The sequence below is a fragment of the Cupressus sempervirens genome, chromosome 8 (genome assembly GCF_028749045.1).
Source record: "Cupressus sempervirens isolate cs-2001-9-10 chromosome 8, ASM2874904v1, whole genome shotgun sequence".
Taxonomy (NCBI): Eukaryota; Viridiplantae; Streptophyta; class Pinopsida; order Cupressales; family Cupressaceae; genus Cupressus; species Cupressus sempervirens.
In genome coordinates, this window is record NC_143125.1 from 372,966,215 (window position 1) to 372,982,884 (window position 16,670).

General features: G+C 35.9%; 1 protein-coding gene across 6 annotated transcripts in view; it reads right to left on the reverse strand.

Moving 5' to 3' along the window:
- LOC149542861 (eukaryotic initiation factor 3 gamma subunit family protein) overlaps window positions 1-16,670 on the reverse strand; it is a 236,684-nt gene that overhangs the window by 49,458 nt on the left and 170,556 nt on the right. The window lies entirely within an intron of this gene.

Consider the following 16,670-nt stretch of genomic DNA (forward strand, 5'->3'; position numbering starts at 1 on the left):
TGCTTCTCAAATTATCCGTGGCTAATGATCAGCTATCTTAGAGTGCATCTGGCAAGACAATTATCGAGATCTGGACACGTCTCAAAGGTCTTCATGAGACTTCTGACAAAAGCAGAGCTTTCATTCTAAAGAACTCTATTTTCTATTGTCATGTATGAACGAACCTTGCTCCAAGAACACCTGAAAATCCGTGATCAGTTGCTTGCCATTAGTCACAAGATGGAGGAAGAGGATATTTTGGTTATCACTCTTTTGAGTTTACCATAGTCCTATGAGCATTTTATCGAGACTCTCAACATCACATCTTCTAGTGTTGATTTGAAGTTCACTGATCTCTGCACACTTCTACTTCAACAAGATCGGTGGAAACAACAGTTCGGTAGCAGCTCCACCTCCACCTCCACAGAGAAAGCCTTTGTTGCTAAATCCTTTCAAAAGGATAAAGGCAAGTTTCAGAAGCCATCTCAGCAGAAGTCTTCTGCTCCAGCATCAGATGGTTCCTGAAAGAAGAACATTCAATGCAACTCCTGCCACAAGTTTGGACACATGAAGGTTGAATGTCGGAAACACTTAGCTGCACAATCTAAGCAATCAGGTTCGCAGGCCAAAGTGAATAGTGTAGAGCACACTGAGCAGACAGTCTTCCTTTTATGCCTTCATGGCTAAAAGATCTACAGATCATGTAAAGTCGTCTGTCCGGTACATTGATTCAGGTGCCTCTCGTCATTTTACTCACTGCAGAGACTGGTTTACTAACTACCAACCTTATTCAGACTACATTATTTTTTGTGGCGGATGTAACAAATGATTTTCTTAACGAAAAACAAAGACAGTTTAAATAAAGAATTTCCAACATTCATTGATAAATAAATAATTTCCTTTTCATATGACATTAATTGTTTTAACAATTAACTAAAATAACCATAACATTATCATTGATCATCTGAAAAAAAACTAGTTTAACAATTAATTGAAAATAATTGTATCCTTATTCATCAGTAATAACTAGATTAATGATTAACTAAACATAATTGTATTTATGATCAACTGAAATAAATAAATTAACAATCGACTGAAATTAACTGTATTTATGATGAACTGAAAATTACTAGATTAACAATCATCTGAAGACAACTGAATTATCAATTATCTATCCTTTCTACATAAAGTAATGCATATAAAGAAAAGAAGGAAAAATACAAGTATCTTCTGAAGGATCTTTAGCTGGTTGTGCAAGCCTCGGCTTGGTGAGAGAACCATTGGCATAGGCTTAACCTCCCAACCTCAGACTATACTTATCCCCGCACATTCTATTGAATTAAAAAGGCTCTCCCTACCTTGGGATCGGGCTTGGGATGTTCTTAGTCCAACCACCTAAGCATCCTGGTGTTTAGAATGTCTGCACAGTTATGAAACAAACATGCTTGCATAACTGGCGCCACTAACATCAAGTGATCGTTAGATGGCAATCATGCCTTTAAACTACCTTGGCCAAGGATTTCGGATGGGTTCATTGACCTAATCACCACCGCTCAACTTGACAACAAGTTTCATTACAGGGATGAGCATGAGCTATTAAGTATATTTCATTTAATTTATTCATGTCTGATTTCTCTTCTGCTTTCTTGCATATTCATTCCACCTCTTCAACATTCATGGCTACACAACCGGTGATTCCCAGGTGTTTTTGGACGATTATGAGCAATCCAGTCTTTGCACCTCTTCACCAATTCATGGCTACACTGTCGGTGAATCCCAGGTGTTTGGAAAGTTATGAGCATTCTACTCTTGGCATAGTTTCTAAAAAGATTCATTGATTGTATATTTTATCATGAATTGTGACAAAATAAAACATGTTCTTGAAATCAGTATCATTCATCCAAGTTTTTATTGCACTTAGAAACTCTTCTTTAAGAGATACTATTCAACTCTTTTTGTCATGATTCTGGAAACTATGAAAGTAAGAAGAAAATCATTATAAATGACAGGGACTATTCAGCAAGCTTAATAACGTGATCCTAGATAAGGAAGTTCTTGAGCTTGGTTGACTGCTATACAAATTGAATTTAAGACATTGAAATGGTAACTCATGGCCTGATAAGAATTCGGTGTTATCTGAAGAACTTACAAATTGATCAGTTCCCTCCAATTGCTTGAGATGTCACTTCAGTGCACAATATCTCCGATTCTCAACCAAAATATTTGTATGTCAAGTTGTAGAAAACGTACTGCTTGAACAAGGCTTTTAAAATGATATTTCAGGGAATTTGTCACAAAAGAAATATGGAATTGGGAATGATAAAGGCGAAAGAAGATGTTGGTAAGATGCAAGTTGCCGCATACAGGAGTTCAGGTGTGACTATATGTTATTTGCCTACTACACACATGGCTCATATAAGGAGAGTGATCGAGACTTCTTGGCTTCCGCAACCTTAAAAATTATTGTCACTTAATTTTTCCAAGTGTTAAATCAGTTACAATCAAAGAAAAGAGAAATAAAAAGTTGGAAGAAAGAGTTGGAAAAAATTATAATTCGATTTATTGTTATAATATATATTTACATTCGTTCATGAAAATATTTCAATGGGGTGACATCATTTTATTAAGTTATTATAATATAATGGTGCCATTTCATTTTTATATTTATACGTACGTATATACATATATATTATAATATGATGAAAGATCATTTAAAATCCCTTGAGGTACATTTTATATTTTAATTAGATTACTTTATGTTTTCTTAGATTATTTTCTTAATAGCTCATGCTGGTCCCACAAATGTATCCTGTGTTCAAGTTGTTGGGTCCTTACCAAAGAACTTTAAGGTCATACCTGCCAATCCTAATGACTGAACTAAGCAAGCATCCCATTCCAATGATCACGTTTAGCAATGCTTGCCCCCTTTCATCTTCTCGTGCAATCACCCATGAAAACACTTCCACCATAATAATAATTCTATAATAATTTCATATAAACATTTAAAAGACTTTAAATTATTAATCATAATTTCAAAATCAAGCAATTGCTAACATCAAATAACAGTTAATGGTTAACGACCATCTTTATTAATAGTTACTACAACATATTTAAATAACTACCTATTTCACATGATCATGAAAGAATAATCCATTAAATCCAACAATTATGAACAAGTTTAAAATTAGATCAAAATTTTGGGATGTAAAATACCCTCCCCCTTAAATTTTTCATCGTCCCCAATGAATATCACAACGAAACTTTAAACAATATTTAAATTAGATTAAATTAAGAAGAGAAAAGTTCAGGTTCTAGCCCTAGAGAAAAGATGAGGGTATTTTTGAAAGATTTTGTGATAATCTTCCCAAGTCGCATTATCCTCTACATACTAATTCCACTGGACCTTGCCTTGTGTCACCTCCCAATTTTGTAGACTTAGCTTAAGCACCTCAAGTATTTCAAGTGGTTCTATTTCTACCACTCCTAGTTCTCGCACCTGTAATAGGTTCCAATCAATTATATGATCATGATGAGTAATGTATTTCTTAAGGTATGACACATGAAAGACGTCATGCATCCTGGCAAGAGCTAGTGGTAAAGCAATTATGTAAGCTATTGGGTTCACAACCTCCAATATTTCAAAAAATCCCACATACCTTGGGGCTGACTTGGCATTCTTACCAAACTTGATAGTACTCTTCTGAGGTTTTACCCTTGATAGTACTTTTTCTCCCACTGAGAATTCTCTAAGTGTTCTCTTTGTGTCTGCATAACTTTTCTATATCATTAGCTTCCTTCAATCTTTGACGAATCTGGATTATCTGTTCTTCCATTTCCTTAAGCATTTCAGGTCCAACAATAATTCTGTCTTCCAAGCGAGTCCAACTCATAGGAGTTCTACATTTGCGGCCATATAGAGCCTCAAAGGGGGCCATTTTAATGGCAGATTGATAAGAATTGTTATACGCAAATTCTTCCAAAGGTAAATATGTTTCCCACTAGTATTGTCAGTCCATACAGTAAACTCTCAAAAGATTTTCTAATACCTGGTTTACTATTTTTGTTTGACCATCTGTCTCAAGATGATAAGCTGAACTGATGTTTTGTTTAGTACCTAGTGCTGAAAATAATGTTTGCCAAAATCTGAAAGTTATCCTAGCATCCCTGTCTGAAATAATTTTCTCTGAGATTCCATGCAATCTGAAAATTTCTTTCATGAATTTATGAGCAAGTTCTGGTGCTCCATCAATTAGATTTCTAGGTATAAAATGAGCAGCTTTTGTCAGTCTATCAACTACTACTAGAATGGTATTGTGTCAATTTCATGTCATAGCTAATACTTGTACAAAATCAATGGGAATTATTTGCCATTTCCATTCTAGTACTTCATTAGGGTGCAAGAGACCGGCTGGGTATCGATGTTCTACTTTTACTCTTTGGCATTCTAAACATCCTCCCACAAATTTTGTTATCTCCCTTTTAATTCCTCTCCAAAAATATAGAGGTATGATATTCGACAACATTTTAGTTACCCCAGGGTGTCCTAAATATGGAACTAAATGAGATTCTTCCAGAATCATTCTTCGGAGTTCAGATTTGTTGGGTACATAAATCCTATTATGATATCATATCAATCCATCCACTTCTAGACTAAATTCTGAATATTTAGAATCTTGTGGGTCTCTAATGAGCGCTAGGTTGATCTCTACATAAAATTCATCATGCTCTAGATATAAAATTTGGTCCTTTAATCTGAAGTTTATAGTAGCCATTGCAGAAATGTGTCTTCTCCTACTTAAGGCATCTGCCACTTTGTTTTCCTTGCGCTTAATATAACTTATGTCGAATTCATAATCTGCTAAAAATTCCAGCCATCTTTGTCTAGCATTTAGATTTGTTTGAGTGAAGATATATTTTAGGTCGTGATGGTCAGATCGTAGTTTAAAAGGTTTTCCAATCAAATAATGTCTCCACATTTAAAGAGCATGTACAATAGCTACTAATTCCAGATAACGAGGTGCGTAATTTTGCTCATAATTTTTCAATTTTCTAGATTCATATGCAATTACATGTTCATCCTACATTAGCACACCTCCTACTCCTCCTGATGCATCTGTTATAACTATGAATTCCTTTTGTGGGTCAGGTACTTCTAGTATGGGTGTTGTAGTTAGCTTTTCCTTCAAGTGTTCAAAAGCTGATTGACATTTTTCTATCCAAACAAATTTCTTTCCCTTTCTCTGCAGTGATGTAATCGAGTAAGCTATTTTGGAGAAATTTCTGACAAAGTTCCTATTAAACCCTGCCAATCCCATAAAACTTCTAACTTTTGTCACATTTTTATGTATAGGCCATTCTGTAATTGCTCTGATTTTTGACGGATCTACAACTATTCCCTGAGCTGATATAATGTGCCCTAAATACTGAAATTCTTTTTGATAGAAAGCACATTTAGACAATTTTCCATATAATTTATGTTCTCTTAATCTTTGTAGAACTTTTTTCCAGATGTTCTTGATGTTATTCCTCGTTCTTTGCATAGATTAGAATATCATCTATAAAGACCAACACAAACTTATCTAGGCAATCTTGGAATATGATATTCATTAAGTTCATAAAAGCTGCTAAAGCATTGGTTAATCCGAAGGGTAACACTGTAAATTCATAATACGCATACCTAGTTCTAAATGCAGTTTTGTGAATATCTTCGTCATTAATACGAAGCTAGTGATATCCTGACCTCAAATCAATTTTTGAAAACACTGTTGTGCAGAATTTATGTTCTCTTAATCTTTGTAGAACTTTTTTCCAGATGTTCTTGATGTTATTCCTCATTCTTTGAATAGATTAGAATATCATCTATAAAGACCAGCACAAACTTATCTAGGCAATCTTGGAATATGATATTCATTAAGTTCATAAAAGTTGCTAGAGCATTGGTTAATCCGAAGGGTAACACTGTAAATTCATAATGTCCATACCTAGTTCTAAATGCAGTTTTGTAAATATCTTCGTCTTTAATACAAAGCTGGTGATATCCTGACCTCAAATCAATTTTTGAAAACACTGTTGTGCCTTTCATTTGATCAAAAAGATCATCTATTCTAGGAAGTGGATACCAGTTCTTGATGGGAACCTTATTGAGCATTCTGTAATCTATGCATAATCTCATGGTCTCGTCCTTCCTAACAAACAACACTGGGGCTCCCCATGGTGAAACACTGGGCCGTATCAATTTCTTGTTTAACATATCCTGAAGTTGTATTTGCAACTCCATTAATTTTATGGTAGTCATTTGATATGGTGCTCAAGAAATGGGTTTTGCACCTGGTATTAAATTTATGGTAAAATCAAAGACCCGGAAGGTGGTAGATCAGGGAGTTCTTAGAGTACATCTTGATAATTCTTTAGATAGGGATATTTTTCTTCGAAGGATTTCTTTAACTTTCCTCTAATTTCCCCATCTTAAAAAATGCTCCATATGTGGTGATTTTAGAATCTCTCATGTCTTCAACTCTCACTGCAAAGATCTCACAGCCTTTTCTTCCATATTTCTTAAGTTGCATGGCAGATATTTGTTTCGATTTAATTTCATGTTTAATCCCTATAATGCTTGTTGCTCTACCTTGATCATCCAGACAATTTACAATTTTGGCAAGACAATCCACCTTGGCCTTATCCTCATTGAGCCAATTAATGCGTATGATAATGTTGTATGACCCAAGTGGTGCTACATACAAATTCAATCCTGTGAATAAATTTGAAAAATCAACCTGAGCCTCAAACAAACACTGCTCTACCTTAGCCCTTGACTGGTTTGCATATTCAACTATCCATGGTTTTGTCATAAAACTAGATCTCTTTGAAAATATACTTAATAGTTTTGGTGATATAAAACATTCAAAAGCTCCAGTATCAATTAAAATAGAGACAGGGTTCCCGTAGATCTTACCCGGAGTTTCAATCAGGCCTATTTGTTGTTTTGCTTGTCTATTGTCCAAGGTTGCATGGATCCTTTGCTGATAAACTTCTTGTTATTGTGGAAGAGGTGGTCATTGCAGCTGATTAGTGTTGGGTTTGACAGGGCATTTATTAGCATAATATTATCCTCCACAATTGAAACATCTTGAAGGTGGCTCCGTCCTTTCATTACTCTTATTATTCTTACTTGTACTAAAATTAGTTTTAACATCTGTGACTCCATTTCCCTTTTATTTTGGCTTGCTATACTTGAAATCCTTGAACTATTTTTTCTCAAATCCAGTATCAACACCTTTCGTATTCCAGTTTGTTTTCCTTTTATTATCCCGAATGGAGTCATCCTTCTTGATTTTGTATTCTTGTTGCACAGCCTTCTCTAGAGCTTCCTCCATAGTTCAAGGAGTGAGAAAATCAACTGCTTCTCCTATTCTGTTATTCAGACCCATAATGAATTTTCTCACCTTCAGATTTTTATCTTGCTGATATGGTGGTACATACTTCAATAGTCGGGTAAATTTCTCCCAGTACTTATGTACAGTCATGTCTCCTTGCTTCAAGTTTTGGAAGTCCAGAAGTTTTTAGTCATAAAAGGTTTGGGGTAGCCAGCGATTCCTAAAAATGACTACAAATTTCTCCCAAGTAATTTCAATAGTTTTAATGTTTTGCTCAACTTTGGTGTTTCTCCACCAAGTTGCAGCTTCTCCAGTAAAGTGGTATATTCCTCAAACCGCCTTTGAGGTTTCTAAAAAGTTCCTAATTTCAAAATACTGTTCCATTTCAGTTAACCAAGCCTCTGCATCCTCTCCAGATTCAAAACCAGCAAATTTGGGTAGTTTGATTTTCTTAATATCTACTAACAAATCATCCACTATTTCTTGTTTCTTTTGTTTTTCAATTTGAGTGGGTGAAGAAGTTTTCTTATTATATCTGAAAACTTTTGTCTCTATTCTAAGAGGAGGTGAGGATTGTGTTTCGTCTTGGTTATGCCCCATCTAGGCTGCCATTTCATTCATTCTAATTTCCATACTATCCAACTTAAGTTGCGTTTCTTTCAAAATCTGAAGTAACAAATCAGTGGATGATTGTGTGTTTTCACGGACCATGTCATGATCTGCAACATTCAATTTACAAAATTTGTGTCAATTTATTGAATATATATATATATATATAAAGTGTACCTACAACAAGAGTTTTGTGAATACATAAAACACATGTATTAAACCAATTTATTCAATTAATTTAATATTTTTCTATTGCATTCATGACGGCCTTATTTACAAAAATTTCTTCTATTGAGCATGTTTACATTATGGAATCTTATGTTGCTTCTCAACATTCAGTTCTGACTCAGATCTATACATATCTTGCACCATCCAAGATCTGTGGAAATGCAGAAGAGAGTTGCCCTAACAAACATTCCAGTTCTGAATTAGTTTGTTCCTATATGTTGCTTTACTATTAGGAATCCACTTGACTCTTTCTTTCTTCATTCGTTGCAATATGATTTAGAGTTTCGTTATCTTGGGGCATGGAGCAGCAACTATAGTCGAATTTTGGCATGTTTTTAATTAAGTAGGGGAAGATGGGATGTCAAGCTTTCTTGTGGGGTGTTTTATGTACTTGCATCCTGTACAATTATTCTAAGAATTTTTCAGATTTACATGGAAGGTAGTGTGCCCTAGGTTCAATGTTGAACCCAACGCTCTGATACCATATGTAACAAATGGTTTCCTTAAAGAAAAACAAAGACAGTTTAAATAAAGAATTTCCAACATTCATTAATAAATAACTGATTTCCTTTTCATATGACATTAACTACTTTAAATCCATAGTTACGGGACTCAAACTCGCCTCTGACTCGGAAAGTCAAAATCCGACTCGAACTCAGACTCAGACTCAATGACCGAACTCGGCCAAGACACGACAAGGACTCGAAAAATCGAAAAACCCATTAAATTCAAAGATTTTTAAGGATTTAATGATTTTTTCATGCATCATTTAATCAATTAACATCAAATACACAATAATTGAGATAAATAGAAGCTACTTAACACTCATACACAATTTTGCATAGAACACATAAGTATAATAGCGAATTTCTGAAGGAAAAAAAGTGAATAACGCAATATGAAGTTGAAGATTTAAGATTTAAGATTCAATCCTTGATAAATTCCTGACACACCACAACATCATTTTCAGAACTAATATACACTAAAAAAAAAAACACATTCCAGAAATCTCTATCCTTTTTAATTTTTTTAAAAAAATTAAAATTTTTTTAGAAAAATTCAGGAGAGTCCTGGGCTCAGGACTCGGCAAGTCCACATGGACTCTACCAGGACTCGGTTGACTCAGAGTCCAGAGGCCATTTGCCCCAAAAAGGCTGCCTCTACCTTGGACTCGTAGAGTCCCGGAACACTGGTTTTAATAATCCACTAAAATAACCATAACCTTATCATTGATCATCTGAAAAATAACTAGTTAACAGTTAACAGAAAATAACTATATCCATGTTCATCTGTAATAACTAGATTAACAATTAACTAAAAATAGCTGTATTTATGATCAACTGAAATAACTAAATTAACAATCAAGTGAAATTAACTGTATTTATGATCAACTGAAAATTACTAGATTAACAATCATCTGAAGGCAGTTCAACTATCAATTATCTATCCTTTCTACATACAAGTAAGTAATGCATATAAAGAAAAGAAGAAAAGAACATACAAGTATCTTCCAAAGGATCTTTAGCTGGTTGTGAAAGCCTCGGCTTGGTGAGAGGAGAAGTATTGACATAGGTTTAACCTCCCAACCTCGAACCATACTTATCACCACACATTCTATTGAATTAGAAAGGCCCTCCCTACTTCGGGATCGGGTTTGTGATGTTCTTATTCTGGCCACCTAAGCATCCTGGTGTTTAGAATGTCCGCACAATTATGAAACGGACATGCTTGCATAACTAGCGCCACTAACATCAAGTGATTGTTAGATGGCAATCATGCCTTTGAACTACCTTGGCTAGGAATTTTAGATGGGTTCATTGACCCAATCACCACCACTCAACTTGACAACAGGTTTCATTACAGGGATGAGCATGAGCTATTAAGTATATTTCATTTAATCTATTCATGTCTGATTTCTCTTCTGCTTTCTTGCAAATTCATTCCACCTCTTCACCATTCATGGCTACACAGCCGGTGATTCCTAGGTGTTTTTGGAAGATTATGAGCAATCCACTCTTTGCACCTCTTCACCAATTCATGGCTACACTACCAGTGAATCCCAGGTGTTTGGAAATTTATGAGCATTCTACTCTTGGCATAGTTTCTAAAAAGAATCATTGATTGTATATTTTATCATGAATTGTGAAAAAATAAAACATGTTCTTGAGATCAGTATCATTCATCCAGGTTTTTATTGCACTTAGAAACTCTTCTTTAAGAGATACTATTCAACTCTTTTTATGATGATTCTGGAAACTATGAAAGTAAGAAGAAAATCATTATTCAACAAGCTTAATAACATGATCTTGGATAAGAAGGAAGTTTCTGAGCCTAGCCGACTACTATAGAAATTGAATTTAAGACATTGAAACGATAACTTAGGACCTAATAAGAATTCGGTGTTATCGAAAGAACTTGCAAATTGATCAATTCCCTCCAATTGCTTAAGACGTCACTTCAGTGCATAACATCTCTAATTCTCAGCCAGAATATTTGTATGGCAAGGTGTAGGAAACGTACTATTTCAACAAGACCTTTAAAATGATATTTCAAGGAATTCGTCACAAAAGAAATATGGAATCGGGAATAATAAAGGCAAAAGAAGATGCTGGTAGGATGTAAGTCACCGCATACAGGAGTTCAGGTCTGAATATATGTTATTTGCCTACTACACACATGGCTCATATAAGGAGAGTGATCGGGACTTCTTGGCTTCCGTAACCTTAAAGATTATTGTCACTTAGTTTTTCCAAGTGTTAAATCGGTTACAACCAAAGAAAAGAGAAATAAAAGGTTGTAAGAAAGAGTTGAAAAGAATTATAATTCGATTTATTGTTATAATATATATTTACATTCGTTCATGAAAATATTTCAATGGGGTGACATCATTTTATTAAGTTATTATAATATAATGGTGCCATTTCATTTTTATATTTATATGTATTTATATACATATATATTATAATAATATGATGAAAGATCATTTAAAATCCCTTGAGGTATGTTGTATATTTTAATTAGATTACTTTATGTTTTCTTAGATTATTTTCTTAATAGCTCATAGGGGTCTCACAAATGTATCCTGTGTTCAAGTCATTGGGTCCTTACCAAACAAGTTTAAGGTCATACCTATCAATCCTGATAACTAAACTAAGCAAGCATCCCATTCCGATGATCCCGTTTAGCAATGCTTACCCCCCTTCATCTTCTCCTGCAATCACCCATGAAAATACTTCCGCCATAATAACAATTCTATAATAATTTCATATAAACATTTAAAAGACTTTAAATTATTAATCATAATTTCAAAATCAAGCAACTGCTAACATCAAATAACAGTTAATCGTTAACGACCATCTTCATCAACAATTAATACAACGTATTTAAATAACTACCTATTTCACATGATCATGAGAGAATAATCCGTTAAATCCAATGGTTATGAGCAAGTTTAAAATTAGGTCAAAATTTTGGGATGTAACAGTGGAGAAGAGTACACGATTGTCAGCAAAGGCAACATTTAGATTCAGTCTACTAGGAAGAATCTCATTTTCCTCGATGTGTACTACATTCCAAGGATGGAACTAAATCTACTCTCAGTCAGTCAACTACTGCAAGATTGTCCATACTTGGATGTCAACTTCAATTCACATCAGTGCACCATCACTAATTGCAGTGGGTTTTGAGGATCATGGTCTTTTCAGACTTACTAATTCTGGTGATTCTCCGGACTTAGCTATGGCTGTTCGGCAGTCTTCCGTTAGCACACTTCGGCATCAACGATAAGGGCACTTAAATGTAATGTGCATCATCTCTCATAGCTTGCTTGGAATGAGCTTGTTCTTGGATTGCCAAAGATTCAGACTCAACAGCTTGGAGTTTGTGATGCTTGCCAGGCTGGGAAGCAACATCGCACACCTTTCACCAGTGGCGATTCATGTTGCGCTTCTCCAGTACATCAACTAGTTCATGCTGATATTTGCGGCCCTATGACCACTACTTCTGTTCTTGGGTCTAAGTATTTTTGTTGTTTGTTGATGATTTCAGTAGAAAAATCTAGGTGTATTTCCTTAAAAAGAAATCAGATGCATTTCATGTATTTCAGAAGTTTAAACCTTTAGTTGAAAAAGAGTTTGAGAAATCTATTATTACTCTTAGATCAAACAATGGGGGAGGGGGGAAGAATTTTGTTCTAATGCTTTCTCTAGCTTCTTGGATACTCATGGCATCAAACACTAGTTAACACCCCACACTCCACAATAGAATAGTGTAGTTGAACGTCGAAACCGAACAATCACTGAGATGGCTCGATCCATGGTCGAACACAAACATGTTTCAAAGCAATTTTGGGCAGAAGCAGTTAAAACTGCAATTTATCTATTCAACCAATCACCCACAGTGGCGGTCAAAGGTAAAACACCGAAAGAGGCCCGGTCAGGTCGCAAGCCCAGAATCAGCCACCTGAAGGTTTTTGGCTCACTTGCTTTTGTTTGGATCCCTAATGCGGCATACACCAAGTTGGATGCCAAGAGTCAAAAACTCATACTTGTTGGATACAACAATCTTCACAAAGCCTACTGCCTGATCGATGTTGACATCTCGTCTCATCTACAATTATTATGTAGTCCTTGATGAGCAGCGAGGACCTTTCATGCTTGTTTCTCCTGTTTCTGATCCAGCAGACCAGCCTATGAAGGCTCATGATTTGAGAATTCGACTTCCATTAGGTCCACCTGATGGGAGGGCTCCAGTAGCTCCTGCAACTCCAGTTATACCAATGATCCCTATACAGACACCTCTAGCTTCTCTTGCAGGATCACCTCGATTTATAGATGCTTATCCTGAGTTTGATCCAGATTCTTCTGATGAGTAACTTGATCACCAAGCATCTCCTGATACTAATGTAGGTCGTTCTCCTCTTGGGCCTAAGTGGTGGGCTAAGACACTTGCTAATCTTCGTGATGATGAGCTCATTGATGAGAGAACTACTCGAAAAAAGAGCAATCCTACAAAGTCTGTTAACTTTCCTCTCATGGTCAATATTTACAGTGTGTTTAAACCTCAAACATATTCCAAGGCTAGAGGAATTCCAGAGTGGGAACAGGCCATGACATCTAAACAACAAAGCCTGTTGAAGAACAACACCTAGGTCCTTTCTGCTTTCCCGCCAGGGAAGAAACCCATTAGCTGCAAATGGGTTTACAAAATCAAATACAAATTGGATGGTACTTTGGATAAGTACAAAACTTGTTTAGTTGTGAAGGGCTTTTCTTAGCGTCAGGGCATTGATTATGAGGAGACCTTTGCTCCTACTGCAAAGATGAGCACCATTAGATTAGTCCTAGCCATGGTAGCATAGTTTGGTTGAAGGTCCATCAAATGGACGTCAAGAGTGCTTTCCTGAATGGTGATCTCCATGAAGAGGTCTACATGATGCAGCCTCCTGATATCAGGGTTGCTGATAAAGATCATCAGGTTCTCAGATTGGGTAAAGCTCTCTATGGCTTGAACCAGGCCCCTCGAGCATGGTACATAAAAATTGATAAGTACCTCAGTGATCAAGACTTCAAGAGTTCTTCAAACTCAAATCTGTACATCAAGACTACTGACAGTGACATCATCCTTTTGGTTATTTATGTGGATGATTTGATCATCACTGGCAATTTGGCATCTTTGATTCAAGGAATAAAACAGAATCTATGCCAATCTTTTGATATGACTGACCTTGGACTCATGCATTATTGCCTAAATGTTGAGGTTTGGCAACAATCTTAAGGTATATTCATCTCTTAGTCCAAATATGCCAGGGCTATGTTGGACGAATTTCGTATACAGGATTGCAAGCCTACATCTACACCTATGGAGAAAAGTCTCAAGTTATCCATAAATTCTGATTCTCCTTTTGTTGATGATACTACATACAGGCAACTAGTAGGCAGCCTCATCTACCTCTCTACTACTAAGCGTGATATCAGCTTCGCAATCAGCTATATCTCACTCTTTATCCTAAAGCTGATCATTGGATGGCAGCAAAGCGTGTGCTTCATTATGTGAAGGGCACTTCCAATTATGGACTTTTGTACTCTCAAAGTTCTAATCCTAAACTTAGTGGGTTCACAAATTCAGATTGGGCAGGCTCTATTAATGATAAAAAGTAAACTTCAGGATACGTGTTCAGTATGGGATCCAGTGCAGTCACATGGACCAGTAAGAAGCAACAGGCAATTTCTCTCTCCTCTATAGAGGCTGAATATAGAGGGACTGTCAAGGCAAGATGTGAAGTTGTTTGGCTTCGTCAGATGCTTGGGGATGTGTAGACGTCATCAGCAAAACCAACTACTCTATTTGTTGATAACGAAGGCATTATCAAGTTAGCCTGAAATCCAGTCTTCCATGAACAAACGAAGCATGTGGATGTTCATTGTCACTACATACATCAGTTGGTTGAAGACGGGACAATAGACTTGCAAAATGTTCCCACCACAGATCAGACTGCACACATTCTCACCAAGCCTCTTTGTCCTGATAAGTTTGTCAAATTCAGAGGACAACTTGATGTTCTAGATAGATTTACCATTAAGGGAGAGTATTACGATAATAGATAATCGTTTATTATTAGTTAATGGTAATCTATTGTAAATATCTAGTTAGCTTTAGTTAGCTGTAGCTTTTTTAGCTTTCTCAGCTAGAATAGAATGTTTCTATTCTTTACGATCATTTCCTAAGGAAACATTATTTTATTCTTTTGTATATAATGACATTTCAATCTCTGTTAATAATAAGCAAGTATTTACCAATTTCTTCGTAATATGGTCACCCCCTTTCAAGTTTTATATGGTTATAACGCACTATCTCTCGTAGACTTGGAGTTGGGTGATAGTAGAGTGCCTAGAGCTCGTGATAGGTTATAGTACTACCAATAAATCCCTAAGGCACATAAGGATAATATTCAGCATGCACAGAATCAAAAATTCATGTATGCAAACCACCACAAAACAGAGAGGTCATTTGAGGTTGGAGACCTGGTCCTCTTGCACCTTCAATCCTGTAGCAAAACACCCATAACAGGAGTGTGGAAAAGAAACTCATCGAGATTTTATGGTCCACATAGAGCATTGAGGAGGATCAGAGAGGTGACCTACAAGCTTGAGGTACCCTTTGAGAGCAAGATAAATAATGAATTTCATGTTCCATGCAGGAAGAAGGATTTGGGGCAGCATATTTTATCTTCACCTTAGTTACCTCCATTGGATAAGGAAGGCAGATTGATTCTGACTACTGTTGAAATTTGAGACATCAGGGAGAGGAGGTTGAGGAACAGAATTATCAAGGAGCACTTCATTTGTTTAAGGAATTTTACCTTAGAGGATGCCACATGGGAAGGACCAGGTATACTTCAGCATCTAGCTTTGCGGTTGCTTGTTGGCAAGCAACATTAGGAGGGAAGGACAGTAATGCCCCTCCTTAGACTGATTAGTAGTTGGTACAAGATTGACCCATCATTTGAGTTCTCATAGGTCAATAGTATGGATAGCGGACTTTGTCAGAGGGTCATGGAGCTTTGCAAGGGCTTTGTGGGTTGTTTTGGACTTTTAGATAGCAATACCTAAATTTTAGGAGGTATTGTATTTTTTAGGGTGTTTTGTCCATTGACTGGTTGTCCACCTTGAGGGTCATGGAGTAGAGCAGGATGCCTTTTGAACAATTTCAGTTTATTGGATACAGGCTCCTACTTTTTATGGCAGATTCCTACGTTTTAAGAGGAACTCTCAGTTATCCTGCAAGACTCGAGCATCATCAATGATCAAGTGGCTTGAGTCGAATTTCAAAACTGAGTCTAGATTAGCATTTTATTGCTTAAATTGGGAAATATTTAAATATTTCCGAAATTAGATTAAACAAATTAGCAATAAGGTAAGCATTATTATCACTCTACATTATAATATAGTCCATGGACCCATTTCCCTAAAAGTAATGATAATAAGTATTTTAATAAAGAAGCAAATTTATTAATGATTAATACTATCTTGAGCTTTCGATTTATGGGAAGCAAAAACAAAATTCAAAGGTCATTAAATAAAAAGAGGAAACCCTAGAGAAATTCAAATTTCATTGAGGAAGAATAAAAGAATGTTGAGGATTTCACTTGAGGCATCCATCCAGAATTGTGGTTGGAGCTCTGATTTCTGGGTTTGCAGCAGATTTACTCTTCAAGAATGAAAAATCTTGAAGAACACAAGCTGGATGTTGCCCCAGAATTGTTGAGGATTTCACTTGAGGCATCCATCCAGAATTGTGGTTGGAGCTCTGATTTCAGGGTTTGCAGCAGATTTACTTTTCAGGAATGAAAACTCTTGAAGAATACAAGCTGGATGTTCCCCCAATTCACCTGCAGGTTATGATTCATTTCTCTATCAGCTTGAAGGAGCATTTTGAGGACCTATAGGCTATTGTTGTAATGTTACTGTAATTAGTTGGAAT